This window comes from Dreissena polymorpha, chromosome 12 (assembly GCF_020536995.1).
Source record: "Dreissena polymorpha isolate Duluth1 chromosome 12, UMN_Dpol_1.0, whole genome shotgun sequence".
NCBI classification, from domain to species: domain Eukaryota; kingdom Metazoa; phylum Mollusca; class Bivalvia; order Myida; family Dreissenidae; genus Dreissena; species Dreissena polymorpha.
This window is the reverse complement of record NC_068366.1, coordinates 21,745,034-21,759,989: the sequence shown is the minus strand read 5'-3', so window position 1 is coordinate 21,759,989 and position 14,956 is coordinate 21,745,034. Positions and strand designations below refer to the sequence as shown.

General features: G+C 34.5%; 1 long non-coding RNA gene across 1 annotated transcript; it reads left to right on the top strand.

Annotated features, from left to right (window-relative positions):
• The first annotated feature begins 796 nt into the window (after positions 1–796).
• Positions 797–5,520, top strand: LOC127853864 (uncharacterized). The gene is made up of 2 exons (XR_008036778.1): positions 797–853; positions 4,049–5,520. It is a non-coding gene; the product is annotated as an uncharacterized LOC127853864 (long non-coding RNA).
• Positions 5,521–14,956: the final 9,436 nt, after the last annotated feature.

Below are 14,956 nucleotides of genomic sequence, written 5' to 3'. Positions count from 1 at the left end.
GAAGTAATATTTCATATTATAGTATACTATAATGTATTTAAGACACTGATGTACATCATGGTTAAGTATTGCGCTATACAAGGATCGTGTTTTAAAGGTATAGTGTATATCATTCAGTGGGCCCACATGCAGTGAGGGATGTTAACTTTTAATTGGTCGATAGTAAGTGAGGAATTTCATTGATAAGGTGACAGGAGTATTTTGAGTGTTCGGCTAAGCGTATCGTGTACAGCATTTTGATACCAGCACTGTGTTTGCAATTTAGTGAAGGATTAAAAACCGGCAACGTGTTTAACCATAATGCGCCGTGCAATAGTAAGTACATTTTTATAACTTGCTCATTAAATGACGGAGTTAACATTTGGTGTATGGATATGACTTTGATGGCTTTGTTCCTGCATATATTAGGTTTAGTACAGAGACAAACTATTTTTTTCGTAGAATCCAGGAAAATTATAGCCAAAAAACTATTTATAGTCGTAAAGAGTAATACGTTGTTGGTTTATATAACATTAAGCAGTATTTTATTATTAGCGTTTGAAAAAGTGTATTATGGATTTCATAAATTGTGCCAAATTTCGTAATATACAAGGACTGGTTACACACATAAGATTTTTGAATTTGATAACATTCCGATGTACCCGATATTTACGGGGGATGTATTTAGCTCTTTTCGCGTTAAAGAACGGGCATATTAGAAGGTAATGCATCTCGTCACCGATAACATTTTTTTTGCAGAGAGTACATTTACGGTTTTCGTGAGGAATAAACGGTTGAGCGAAACGACCGGTCTTCTACTGGGAGTCGATGATTCCCGTTCGGAAGTGCAGCATGCTTAGTCTTAAGGACTCAGGTAAAATTAACAAATATTTTTCTATCTGTGTGTTTTCTTTAAAAAGCGCATACATTTGACCTTTGGAGGATACTTCTAGTTGTGACCGCCAGTTTTGAATGAATTGATCAATTAAGACTTTCCTAACATTATTATGGATGGTTTTAGAAATAGTATTTTCTTGCTGCAACCAAACATGCGAGAGACCAGTGGAATTCAAAATATTGTTGATACTTTCTGTCCATTTAAAATTTAATTGAGAGTTAAGTGTATATTTGTATGTAAGATGGGATAGTTTATCACTTTTTTCCAAGACAATTTTATTCCAATATTTTATCATTCTCGTTTTTATTACGATATCTAGCGGATATCGACACAATTCAGCATAAAGACAGTATTTTGGGGTAGACACTTTTGTGTTGGTTATCCTTCGAAGAAAGTTACAGTGAAATTTTTCAATAATATCTAGGTTTTCGTACCCCCAAATTTCACATCCGTATGTTAAGATTGGCAGGATTGTATGGTCAAATAATTTAATTTGTAAATCAATGGGAAGGTCTAAATTGTTGATTCGTGACAATAGACTAAACATCGCTTTATTGGCTTGGGCTATTAAATGTCTTTTACAATTCAGGAAACTTCCAGAGGAAGTAAAAACGACTCCTAAATATTTACATTCTTTTACAGTTGCAATGAATTGGTTGTTAATAAAGAACCTGTATTTGTTTGGTTTATTTGTTCCAAAGACTATAACTTTAGTTTTAGAGTAGTTTATATTCAATTTCCATTCTTGGCAATAGTCATAAAAAAGTCTAAGGCTATTATTAAAATCCAATCGGTCTGGCCAAATATTATTGTGTCATCTGCATATAGCAGGACGAGCAACTGCACAAAGTATGTGGTATCTCTAGAAAGAACTTCCATGTCAATTCCTGTACTATGTAGTTTTAGATAGTCTTCAATATCGTTTAAGTACATTGAGAACAGTATGGGGGATAAATTTTCCGCCTTGGCGAACACCACACGAGCTGTAGAACATAGGGGATGTATTGCCATTTGATGAGACGCATGATTTAATATTTGCATACATATTTCTTATAACTTCAAATACTTTTCCTCTTATTCCTTGTTTGAACATTTTAAACCACAAGCCTGCTCTCCAAATTGAGTCGAATGCAGCAGAGAAATCAACAAATGAACAAAATAGTTTCCGCTTTTCGGATCTTAATTTTTGAATTAATATGTTTAATGGAAGTATGTGATCATTTGTTGAATATCCTGCACGAAATCCTGCCTGGTTTTCGTTGAGTAATTTATTTTCAATCAGGAATGAATTAATACGTTGGTTAATAGCAGAGGTGAATAATTTTCCTAGGCAGCTTAGAATTGTTATGGGGCAGGTAATTACAAGGTTCAGTGTTTGATCCTTTGTTTTTGTAAATCGGTTTTATGGTGCCAATCAGCCATGTGTCTGGTAATTCACCGGTGTTTAGAATTATGTTGAAGAGGTTACAATACACTGGAAGCATGATATGCGATGTGCTCTTTATAAATTCATTTAATATATTGTCGTTTTCTGAAGACGCTTTACTATTTTTAAGTTTAACAATCATTTTTTGGATTTCTTGCGCTGTAATCGGTCTATTTAGGGTTTCAACTGTGTGTATGACAGGCGTGTATGTGTCGTCCATTGCTGGGAGTGTTTCGTTAGTATAAGTGGTAGAGTTTGTGTTTTTAAAAAAATCGTAAAATTGTTCAATGGTTGGGCTTTTGTCACATTGTTTTTGTGTTTAGGCTATTGAGATACTTCCAGTAATCACTAGGCTGTTTTGAGCTTAGGGTGCGTAATTTTTTGTCCGCAGTGTATTTGTGTTTGCGGATAAAGGTATTAAGCACGTGCTTGTAGTGGCGACTTGCGGTGTTTAACTTGTGTTTGTTTTGATCGGATTTGTTTATATGATACGCCTTACGAGCAATATTATATTTATTGCGAGCAGACCGGCATTGAGGCCCGAACCATGGTTTGTGCAATATATTATTTTTAGGGCATGTCATTCTTGTATGGTTATTATTATTATTATAATATTGTGATTGAATGTAGTTTTAGCGGATTCAATGAATAGTTTTGATATTTTATCACTAACGTCGTTTAAATAGGGTTTGATTTTATCATTTAGGACAATTGTTTAACATATTCGTTATTTCGGCTAGTTTTGTGTCATTTAGATTATTGACGAATTCCTGCTCTTTTATCGATTTCCACTTGGGTAACCGGCAGTTATGTTTGCCTTCTTGATCAATTTTGGCTGTTTGTTTTGATTTATGTGATATTTGTAAAGACATAGATTGCAAGCAGTGACCATCAGAGTATAGCCCGTCGAGTTCAATAATTTCAAATTCTTTAAACTGGTGTAAAATTTGGGGTGTTGAAATTGTATAATCTATAAACCGATGTATTACGGAATGTGAATTTCCCGATAGTAGAGTCATTGCCTAACCGCCCGTTTAAGATAAGTAAATTATTCAGTTTACATATTTCCAGTAACTTGGTTCCGGTTTTATTAACTTTAGTGCACTGGGATTTGCGTGTAATGGGGATATGCAATTGTTCCAGTAAGTCTACATTGTTACAGGGGGAGAGTGTATTTTCTTCAAGGTGGAAATGGTCACATAGAAAGTTGTCTATAATTGTGTAATCCGGCAAGTTTGATGTATGGCAATTTGTATCACCAGTTAGAATGAGTTTATCATATTGAAGACATTTTGAGGTTATTTCTGTTTCAAGCGCGAATAATTCGTCATCGTTATAGAAACGCGATTTTTCGGGTGGAATATAAATGTTACCAATAACATAACTGTCAATTCCGTCACATACATTTAACCAGTATACGTATTCACAATTAGATTCTAAAGTAGTCAAATTAAACATTTTTTTCAGATTGTTGTTAACAAAAAATCCCAGACCGCCTGACTTTCGTTTGTATTTGTCTTGTCTCGGTTTTGACAAAAAAGAATAATCGGGTACAGAAACAAGATCGTACTGGTCAAGTTTGGTTTCCTGGACACATAGTATATCAAACATTTTCACAGCTTCTACAAAGTCGGGAAATTTGGATCTAGTTTTTAGGCCACATACATTTAGGGAGCCAATTTTCAGTATATTTGGCGATGAATCATAACTATTACATATTTTGTCACATGGTTTCCTTTTTTCAGGAGCGATTTCATTAGCGTTCCTAGTTTCGGAGAAATACGGGACTTGAACATGTTCACAGTGCGTTTTAGAGGAGGAGCACGGTATCTTGAGACATCGATCACAAAATGCCACATTCCCCGTGTGTCCCTAGACGATAGAGGATTGGATCAGGTTGATGTTGCTGTCAGATGGCGCTTTGTCTTCGGTGCGGTTGGTTGGAGACTTTGAAGACATGCTGGGCATGGCTGGGTGAACCTTCATCAAGTAACCCGGTTCTGAATTTGTGACGCGCGCGGGCCTCTTCCCCTTGCTGGCATGTGACGCGTCGCCCGAATTAGTGTTTGCGGATCGCTGGGCCTCCGGTGTGGTTTCCTGGTCTGATCCGTCCGATGCGCTGTCGATGTGCTCTGGTTCCTGTGTGTGCTTGCCCGGCTCAACGCATGACTCTCTCAATTCGTGGGAAATTCCGGATGGAAATTGGTTGTGGCGCTGCTCTGAGCGCGCCTTGACCCCTGATTCCTGTGTGACCTGGTGCGCGTCAACGCATTCTTTTGCCGCTTGTGGAGGTAGGCACGTCGTTAGTTGCTGGAACCGCTGTTCCACATGTGCCGTCACATCGGCGTTTCTAGAACCACGGAGCGTGCTATGCCAATCTGGGAAAAAGTTATTTACTGTTTCTCCGCGGATCATCAGGGCAGCAGGGAAGACCAGTTTGACGTTCTGAGCACCGTATTTATCTCGCGCCGCTTTGAACTCTGGCCACAGTTGCTTACGGGCGTCGCTTATTTCGCGGGGATAGTCACGAGATATACCAAAAGATGTTCCACGTAACAACTTTGCGTTGTCCATTATGGCGTTCACGTCACGCAGGTCTGTGAAGGTAACAAGGATGGCCCTACAACGTGGTGGTCCTTGGGACCGGGCTACAATGCGCCGGCCTATCCGACGAGCCTCGACAATTCCAACTCTTGCAGAGTCCATATTTAGTTTGTTGTTGATGAACTCGCGGATGATGCGGAGAGGGTCTTCGTTGCCATCCGCTTTCAGACTCGTGATGGCCGCTAAATATCAAGTTAGTTCGAAGAGAACGGGCTTCCATGTCAATGCTTTTATACTCTAGAAGCTTCAGACGGGCCTCCCTAATGTCGTGAATTGCTTGTGAGCGGATGAAGTTTTGGTTCAAGCATTCAAATTTATGATTTAATGAATTATTTGAAGAGATCATATCAAACAGACATGTCAGTTTGTGCTCAATGTTCATTTCAGAAAACTGTTCGCGTGTTGTTTTTACAGTTTCGTGTACGCTAAAGTCACCTTGGAGTGGGTGAGGTGAGTCCTTCGTGGACGAACTGCTAGTTGCCCGGCGTCTTCGTTTAGTTTCTCTTGTTTGCCAACTGTTTTCGTCACTTATTGGGGCATATTTACCTCTGTACTGGCTTGACATGGTTTCTGTGTACCTCTTGAGTTTAAATAAAGTTTGAAGATGTTATAATTTTAATTTTTAACAGAGCCGATGTAAACACGTCCACTATCGATCACCTCCCCTTCTAATATCCATTAAGCTATATTAAGCTAATGCTGTGTTGATGTCCCTGTCAATCAAATTTCAAAATTGGCAATATTTCATTGCGTGATGTTTACACCGGCTCGAACAAACAGCAAGCAATTCAATACTTTATGCATATGTGTAATGTGATTAATATCACAGTCTTGAGCCCCATTCTGATTTACATTTTTAGAAGTGTGTGAAAGTCAAAGAAGTTGAAAATACAGATATCTTTATCCTAATAGAATCATAGTTCCATTCCTGTGCGTTAGTGATCTCTGAATAAGCGTTCGTTGTACAGTGATTAGTGTACATGGGCTCATTTCTTGAAATGAGTAGCAATACAATACAGTTCATTATACGAGATGTAATCAGCACTAATCAACCTAATAGGTTCCACAGAAAAATGCATTAGATAAGATTTATGGATTTATGTAATGACACATTTAGACGATGACCACAACACACATATTACGATGAAGTATTTTTGTTTGTATTATTTAACATTCAATATATTTTATAATGTAGTTGTCTCAATATTGCAATAGTTACAAAACACTAATAATCATTGTTATATTGCATAACCATAAAATCGGCAACTTTTCTTTAATTCCAATTATAACAATCACAATAAGGGACAGTGTACACATCAATGCTGCATACAAATGCAAGCATGAGTTTTTTATGGGACATCAATTAGTATTTGAATTTAATTCATGTGTATTAATCATAAGTTTATGTTTGAAGAAGCTTCGGGTTTGCCATAGTTTAACCCTTTGAGTGCTGCAACCGAATTTTGAAGACCTTTGCAAACAGTTTGGATCCAGATGAGACGCCACAGAACGTGGCGTTTTATAAGGATCCAAACTGTTTGCTATTCTGATAGTATTCTTTGAAAAAAAATCAAAGAAAATACTAATTTTAGAAATTCAGCTGACGACATTTTAGCAGACTACAAATTTCCCAGCATGCAAAGGGTTAACAGAATTCCCAGTATGATCAGCTTACTGAGATCGCGACTCGGATACAGGAAATCCAACTGATAGGTTAACAGTAATTACTAACGACATGTGGCCGTGTAGCTAATTGTCTTCGACGTTAAACGAATCATTTGCCGACAGAGAACTCGCAAATAAAATTGAAAAGAGCATCATAACTCCATTAAATATAAGACCTGTTCGTGAAGTGTCATGTTATTATAACAATCTTAAATGACAACCGCATCAACACACAGTCCACGTGCGCTTGCTTGTTAAAAAAGTGTTATTTGAAAGTATTAAGTGTGCGAGGAGAAAGATGTTACCTTAAATGAGATTAAAAACAACGTCGATGATTGATTTTATTGTAGGTAGTGATGTTTAGATCTTAACCAGAGTTATTTTCAATATTGAAAATACTCATGGGTACCAAATGGTATGTATGTTTACTTGGAAACTGTGAATCGGTTGTCCCGTACTTTTATCTCCTCAGTTTATATCCATATATTTTGAACTCAGCCGCTTAAAATAGAATAAATTACAGGTCTTATAGTTACGTTTATTTAAACAGTATATGTTTACATGTCATTCGTTTTAGATTAATAATTTACCCTACACAACGACACTGTTTTGGCAATATCAATAAACATGTTGAGATAACAACCGATTTCGTGATATTGCACCAAAGCGATTTCAAAAATCCTTATGACTGAAATGAAAATAAGTCGAATTTACAACGATATTATAACTGATGAATCAAAGCTTTGTCAAATAATATCGAAAATAAGTTACTGTGTTTTAATCGATAAAACGATGGTTATTTATCAATAAATCATATGCGGTGGATTATGTTTCCAAGTAAGTCCGGATATCCTAAGAATGTGCTTCCTAAAAAGAACGGTATTTAAAAGCTCTTGACGAACAAATTATGTGTGTATGATGCATCGTTTCTTAACTATATTACTCAAAACATAACCAACATGTTCAAACCATTTTTTTCTCAATACCATAACTTGCACGTATCTTTCAATCCGTTTTTTCTTAAGTATTGTATGTGTTTGATTAAACATTCTTGGTAGTTATATATTTCCACGTACACCTGATTTATTGAAGAAACTAACAGAATGTCTCAATAACGTCATGATGTTGTTGATTTAAGACGATGTCCCGTTAATAAACACTGCTAAGACAATAATGTAGAATGAAAGAATAATATATTCAAGTACAGTATTTGCTTTCGGTAGAGGCCGCCGGAATAATAAGTGTGATAAAAGTTGGTATAAATTAATACTCAAAGAGGCGGAATTATGATAGTACCGAGGCAAAATAAAATCTGAAGTATTATTTGTCTGAGTATTAAATCACATTTACATGGCAAACATGTACATGTCAGAATAAAAGCAACTACAATAATCAAAGCAAACTACCACAAGATGTTCTATGTTATTACCATATTTTGGTATCCAATAAAAGACAATTATATAACAATATCACAATGTTACTTATATGTATATACATAGGCGAGAAAAGAACACATCCGATATAAAACGAACTATAATTACAAACAAATAATCGGAAACGAGCTTTCATAGTTGGCTGACGGATAGTCTCTTTCATGGAATCAACCTCGCAAACAATCTTTCTTTAAGTCAAACACATGATTGTAAACGAAAATAACTTGAACTAATAGATTTAAACATTTCCATTTGCATTACACACTGAAATCAATTTGAGTCGAGCTCAGAGAAAACCCGGTTTTTTATTCGTGCGGGTAAAGTATCGTTCCAGATTAGCTCAGCCTAATCATAGACGTCACTTTCCGCCTAGCCTGGCTTTTTGTTTAGAAGTGATTTCCTTTAAACGAACAATAAAATGATTAGTCTGTGAAATATGCACACTATATATAGGATGGTATTGTATGGAGACTTATTAAAACCGGTTTTCCCAGAGCGCTACTGATTTTTATTCCAAAAATAGTCTGATAGAGTTATTCAAATGCTTTGTATGGGTACAATAATAACATTGTATCAGCTGTTACGTTGCGATTGAAAAGTCGACTTATCAATGAACAGTATCCGTGTGTTGAAGCATGATTTAACAAATGAATATGTAATGGTTTCTACTAAAATCCATCTTTAATTTGATCATGTTCCTTATCTGCGAACGTTTACCAAAGCCAAAAAGAATTATAACGAAGAATCAAGTAACAAATACTTTTTAAAAGTAAATTCAACATAATCGAAACAAATGATTAAGAATATAACGAAAGTCTCAATTTGCCATTTACAATCGATTTATCGGTGTATATACATGTCAAAGCAGCTCTGGTCAGTAGGAGAATTGAAAGTATCGTTAAAGGGGCCTTTTCACGTATTGGTAAATTGACAAAATAAAAACAAATGTTTGAGATTCGCAAATTTTCGTTGTAGTTAAGATATGTGTGAGTAAACAATAATACTCAATATTACCATGCTCTAAAATAACCGTTGTATGCATCTGTTGTCGATTTAAAAACCTGCAAATTATAAAGCGTTGCAACGCGAAGAATAAATCCTTCAATACACAATGTACGTCTGAAATCGGTGACAAAATTTCACGTTGCGTGAAGCATACTCGTATAAATGAATACAATACACATAGAATTATTGAACATGAATACATTCTTATTAAAAAAAGTATTTCTGATGTAGTTCACATTGCAATAAGCAGCATAACATTCTTTCTTCCGTGCACTAGTTGAAATTCTTAAGTAAACTTGTTTTAAAAAGTTATTCGAAAATAATCACCACATACGGTTCCCAAAGAGTCACGTGATCCTACACACTGGCTATACTTAACAGGAAGGCAAGAAAGTCGAGGAGGAATTTAAATTTACCGTTTTCAATCATGCCATTAGACATATTTTTATTACGAGGCAAAAAAAAAACAATTACTGTATGCATTCCAATCACCTTCAAGAACGATTGCCATCAAGGCTCGTCTTTAATATGCCAATTTATCACACGCAGGCGTGCAATATAGACCATTTAAGATTCAGTTTGGTTCCCCAAAGCGTACTATACAGTATTATTGTTATGCTCTCGAAAAGGAAAGGATATTTCCGTCTGCATGAAATTAAAATGTGATTTTAACATTTAGTGGATGTTGAAGCGAGTCTCACCGATAAATTTATCTTTCTAAACATCAGTCTGTGATTTCGACTGTGTTAAATGATTTCTAAATTAGATCGTATTTGTCGCTTTTAAATCTTATTTTTCTAAGAAAGAATGTTGATGTGAAAAAACAATGTGTACATTCTTTAAAGTAAGTTTGTACACTGGGCATGTTTACGGTGGGGAAATTGTCATTGATTGTTAAGATTGTTTATAAGCCACGGGCACATTTGTTCTGCAACAAATACGAGTAAGCGTGTGTGTTTAGGTGTAACCTGGCACTAATGCGTTTCATTAGATTGAACATTATTTGATTGATAGTTCCATTACACTCTGATTAATTGTATTAACTATGCCTTGTTCAAATTGATGTTTTGGGCAAAGATTGATTGTCAAAACATGTTGACATTATAATCATATATACTTGCTTTAAAGTTGGAACCAAATAAAGACAAAAGCCCGACGTTCAACTTCAATTAACTGACATGAACATGCAATCAATCGACTTACCAACTATGTCTGTAGACAAGGAGTATAAACAACAATGCAATCGCGACTAAAACTGTAAATCCCAATCCGGTGCATTAACATGTAATCATTCAACTAGAGATCGTTCAAGTGATGTTAGTGTTACAAAACAACAAACGCGATAACGCGACCCGAAAGTTCAATCAGTCGAATAATATAATGACCCTTGTCGTAAGTGCACAATGTCTTTATTACTGTGGAGGAGACATTTATCCGATAGCACTAATGTTTCATTTATATTCGGTTGAAAAATTAAAAAAAAAAGTTTGAAATAAAGAAAACGGTCAAACTCACATACACTTCGAATAATAATGTGCAAGGGTTTGAGTACTAATTAATGTATTAATCGTGTATCTTCCAAACAAGCTGTTGAATATACAAATCACTTTTTCTTCAATACCCCATTTATACAGAAAACATAGTTATCCCTTTTGACAATCTGTCGAGTGTTATATGAAGGGTCATATGATGTAAACCGATTAATATTCAAACATGTTTAGTCTTTCATCCGAGATAATCATAGACTAGTCATAGAGATAGTCTAACTCTACTCTATCTCGGTAACAAACCATATTCTGCTATCGATGCCCCGTCACGCAACTGCTTCTTTTCTTACCGCAACATTTCTTATTCTGAAACTCGACTCTCTCACTTCTTTCCTTTTCCTTCTCAATGTATAAGCGTTAATGCTATCTACACTACTCAGTTATACTATTTGTATTATAACTTATATATATTATTTTTTCCATTTCTAAACGGTATACAATTACCTATTACTGCACAATATTGTTTGTAATTTTGTCATGTCTTTAAATAGTTGCTGTTGGGAGTCGCCAGTTGTAATAAAACTCCTAATTAGCTACAGTGATTTATGCAATAAGACATTGGAGCCCCCAGACATTATGACACATATATTATGATATATTATCTTATCTGTTTATGAAGACGGTAACTATTATAAGACCATTTAGTAAATTGCACTGACAGAAATAAACATAAATAAAACAGAAATAAACGCTGACTCAAAAATCGATAATGCACATGAATGGAACTAAGATTCTATTCAGATAAAATATCTGTTTAACTTCATTTACTTGCTAACAATTCTCAAAATGTTATTCAGAATCGGGCTCAAGACTGTTGAATTAATCTCAGTACAAATGTGCATGAAGTATTGATTGCTTTTTGTTTGAGCCGGTGTAAAAATTACACAATGAAATGTTGCCCATTGTGAAATCTATTGACGGGGATATCAACACAGAAACAGTTTAACGCTTTTTAAAACTTGTGTAAGTCAATCTGTAATAAAACACGTAACGTGTATTATTACAAATAAAGTCTGTATAATTATACACAGAAACCTTAACTCACATAATTTCGAATCTTGAGTCAGCACCTTGACACAGTGAAGGGCCATGCATTTGAGTGGTTTACTTAAAATGTAGACTATTTATTTTTTATTACGTTTTCGAAAGATACATGTATTTCTTATTTAAGAAAAACTTCCGTATTGTTGTAAGTGTTCACATGTTTTAAGACTTTTTATGTGTCGGCTCTTTCTTTGCAATTTCGTTAATAACTATACATTTTTTAACTTGTATTTGGTAAACAGTTTTAATTTAAAATATGTTTTCAAAACAATACAAATATAGAAATGTAAAAATGATATTCTACTCTGAACGTTTCTATGTTTTTTTTTTATAAACTCTCTTTCCCCAGTTGTATTTGTGTTTCCCACTAAAATGTCAGCAAAGTGCGTATATATATATATATATATATATATATATATATATATATATATATATATATATATATATATATATATATATATATATATATATACATATAATTTTATATATTTGTGTCTGTGACTGTGTTAAGACTGTAACTTGTTTTCTTTAATTTCAAAAATATATTCCTTTGCGATATTAACATTATTGTTAGGAATATAAAACGTTACGATGCGCAATACCCCCCAAAACGTGTTCAAATAGTAAGTTAAAGGGCAAATGGCTGGTAATATCACTATAAAATGTATGCGTAAACTTATTCAGAATTTACGGTTGTAATAAATCCATAGAATCTTTGCGCATTTAACATTTTATCAAGCTATTATTTGCCTAAAACATAAATAGTCACACTTTCATGACAAACGTTTAAAGTTTTATATGTTTACACATGTGTTCTAGTAATCAACAGTAATACTATAGTACTAAGATGTTTTCAAATAAAAAATAGTTAACACGCATAGAAACAAAATTGGTAAGGTACTATTTACATCTTTCCGTTATCAATGTTTTTACTATTATGTTGTATCTAAACCCAGTACAAAATGAAATATATTTACAAATGCTTTGATCAGCATATTTTTATTTCGTGTTTTTTCTCGACATACTCGGTTTTGATGATCATTTTTAATGTGGAGAAATAAATTCCAACTTGTGTCGTTCCAAATGTAGGGTATAAACTTGCGTACTTTGGTGGTTGTAAAGTTCTTTTTTGTTTCGCCATGGAGTTTTTAGCAAAAAGTACGATGTGTTGGCATCCGTTGAAAAAAAGCATAATTGTATTTCAAATATGTTTAATTATCCACCACTTGATATATAAACAATAACCAGTGTCATCAATCTTCTCTAAAAGATATAAACAAATGAAAAGGTAGTATGACCTGTATTAGCATCAGATCCCAATACGATTTGTATAATAAAGCAGCATTAAACCAGCGGACATCAATTATCAGTGCAAACACAGAATATGGAACCAACGAATATATTCTAGAAAACTTAACATGATTCCAATGCATATTGTTAATAGCATTGTCTTTCCCTTATAAACCGATTGATGTTCATCAATCTTGTGACAATAGCTACCATGGAAGATACACGATTGATACATTAAGAAATATTCAAACCCTTGCACATTTTTATTCAAAGTGTATGTGAGTTACACCGTCTTCTTTATTTCAAATTTGTTTTTTCCATTTTTCAAATGATTTAAGTAAACAATACTGCTATTGGATAAATGTCTTCGCCAAATTTATAATGGCAATGTGCACTAACGACAAGGGTCATTATATTATTCGACTGATTGAACTTTCCGGACGCGTTATCGTGTTTTTGCATCATAACACTGAAATAACTTGAACATTCTCCGGTTTAATGATCAAATGCCCCGGCTTAGTATTTACAGTTTGAGTCGCGACTGCATTTGTGTTTTCCTCCTAGTCTACATACATAGTTGGTAAGTCAATTGATTGCATGTTTAAGTTCAGTTGATTGAAGTTGAAAGTCTTTATTTGCCTCCAAACGTAAAGCAAGTATATATGAATATAATGTCAACATGCTTTTGAAAGCAACCTTCGCCCAAAACATACATTTGAACAACGAAGAGTTAATACAATTAATCAAAGTGTAATGGAACCATTAATCAAATAATGTTCAATCTAATGAAACGCAGTATTGCCTGTTTACGCCTAAACGCACACGCTCACTCGTATGTGTTGCAGAACAAACAATTGTGACTGTGTCCTATGAACAATCTTAACAATCGATGGCAATTTCCCCACCGTAAACATGCCCAGTGTGCAAACTTACTCTTACGAATGTACATTTGTTTTCACATCAACATTCTATCTTAAAAAAATAAGATTTTAAAGCGACAAAATTCGATCTTATTTATAAAACATTCAGTCGAAATCACCGACTGATGTATAAAAGATAAATGTATATGAGAGACTCGTTTCGACATCCACTTTCAGATTCAGAACGGAATCACACTTTTCAGCATATTGCGACGCACATGAAAGCAACACTCAAAGAGAACATGAATGTCAACAACTTAAAACATTTAAGCAGTCACAAATTGTTTTGGGGACGGGTTTTTGTTTCTCGTTATGTTATTGTTGGCCCAGGACCTACTTAAAAGTACCCACGGGAACGCTTACGTATATAATACACCCGGGATACGAAACATATACCTTTTGCGTTTTTTATGTGCCGGGTACATTTGAGTTTACTTAACAGTAAACGGGGTACTTTAAGTTACGCTTAAGCCGACAACGACCAATTAAGCGTTATTTTTTATTTCCTATGAGTCCGTAAATGCGCATCTATTTGTGCGCAAAATAAAATAAAATTCCCTACGTTTAATACGCAACATACATAGCACCTTAATTTACTACGAATCGGGCAAAGTAAAATACAAGTCTCACACTTTCTATTATATAAAATCTAGAACAGCGCAACGCTCCAAATACTGTCCAATATTTTATTAAATCGAGAATTGCTCGGTTTATACTTTACTTCAAACATATTTTATTTCCAAAAAATGACATTCTACAAATATATACATTGGTCCAAACATACATAATTGAAAAAGAGTTTGACCTGAAGTTCTTCAGAATTATCGGGGGTCTTTCCTTGCGATAGTTTTAACATGTTGTAATGGTGACAGACCTACATAAAACATTAATAACGAAATATTACATAACGCCCAATTTGCGAGAAAATATCGTGAAAACAACAACAATACACTATAATGACGTTGCGTTTTGTTAAAATGATTATATTTCACTTTCCGTAAAAAAGAAAAGGTGCACAAGAATCGGAGTGCATCTTCATGCTATGTGATTCTCCTTTTTCGTTCACTGCATACACGTTCCGGTTCAGGATATCCAGAGAGGAACCAGTACTTGTGAAGACAATAACCGCTTTTTGAAAAAATAAC